This window comes from Amblyomma americanum, chromosome 1 (genome assembly GCF_052857255.1).
Source record: "Amblyomma americanum isolate KBUSLIRL-KWMA chromosome 1, ASM5285725v1, whole genome shotgun sequence".
NCBI lineage: Eukaryota > Metazoa > Arthropoda > Arachnida > Ixodida > Ixodidae > Amblyomma > Amblyomma americanum.
Window position 1 is genome coordinate 58,071,051 of NC_135497.1, and position 1,430 is coordinate 58,072,480.

Consider the following 1,430-nt stretch of genomic DNA (forward strand, 5'->3'; position numbering starts at 1 on the left):
CTTCTCCGGCCCAGTCACACTACCTGAACCCCAACAGGGTGCTGTCGTACTGTGCAAAGGCTCAGGATTACGTCAGCCGTAATTTTTTGTTGTGTTCGACTACAGGGGAAAGAAAAAAAGAAACAGGGCAGTGCTGTTTAAGAGAAATGTGTCTTAATGCTTTTAACAATAGTTGTTAGCCTTTTGATAGGTGAACAACAAATCTCTTTTAGTGCTGCGTACGTACAATGTTCACTGTAGGTCTAAAATAAGAAAAAGCTTAAAAAGAAACGTTGTCAGAAGTGGGGTTCGAACCCACGCCCTCTTGCGAGGACCAGAGCTTAAATCTGGCGCCTTAGACCGCTCGGCCATTCTGACCACGTTGCGGCTCCTTTTACGAACATGTATTCACACTGCGCAAGTGTGTGTGCATACATATAGCGTCTATGCCAAAAGTACCCAAGCAGCCGCGATGGCAGCGGGAGCGGGCTCTCAGCCGGGCGGCGGCGCTGCGATCCCGGGCGCTTGCCCCTGCTCTCCGGCTGCGATTGTAAACTGGGCGACGTAAGCCCGCGCTCTCGCCCTCTTTCCTCGGATGATAAGAAGCCGATTGTATGTGAATAATAATTGGTTTTTTGGGGAAAGGAAATGGCGCAGTATCTGTATCATATATCGTTGGACACCTGAACCGCGCCGTTAGGGAAGAGATAAGGGAGGGAGTGAAAGAAGGAAGAAGGAGGTGCCGTAGTGGAGGGCTATGGAATAATTTCGACCACCTGGGGATCTTTAAGGTGCACTGACATCGCGCAGCACACGGGCGCCTTAGCGTTTTTCCTCCATAAAAACGCAGCCGCCGCGGTCGGGTTCGAACCCGCGAACTCCGGATCAGTAGTCGAGCGCCCTAACCACTGAGCCACAGCGGCGGGTTAGATTGTATGTGAATGAAAATTGTTTTTTTTTCAGGGAAAGGTAATGGCGCAGTATTTGTCGCGCTTATCGACGAACACCTGAACCGCGCCGTAAGGGAAGGGGCATGGGTTCGAAGCCCCGTGGGTTGTTTTCGGTTATAGAATATCTGATACGGGTCCCATTTGAACCCAACATATTTTTGGAAATGTGGCAGTGCGCTTGAAGGTTGCTTCACTTCCACCACCGGTTGGCCCCGTATTGCACTGTCTCCGGGATTGGCCTGGGGCATTATAGAGCACGTCTTTTCTATCCTATCTTTCTAGCCTATCTTTAGACTCTCCTACTTTCAGTACGTGGTAGCGATTGTGGCTCAGCTTGAGCCAGTGGGCAGGCCTGTGCTTTTTCTTTTTCATTTTTCCAGGCAACAACAGAAGAACAAAAAGCAAGGAAATAGATAAAGGATTGAGTGAAAGAAGAAAGGAAGAAAGAGGTGCCTTTGTGGAGGGCTCCGGAATAATTTCGTGGCGACGAATTTCGAACTT

At 49.7% G+C, this 1,430-nt stretch overlaps 1 non-coding gene across 1 annotated transcript; it reads right to left on the bottom strand.

Moving 5' to 3' along the window:
• Positions 1–273: 273 nt before the first annotated feature.
• On the bottom strand, positions 274–357 carry TRNAL-UAA (transfer RNA leucine (anticodon UAA)). Its single transcript has one exon. It is a non-coding gene; the product is annotated as a tRNA-Leu (tRNA).
• Between the last annotated feature and the right edge of the window lie 1,073 nt (positions 358–1,430).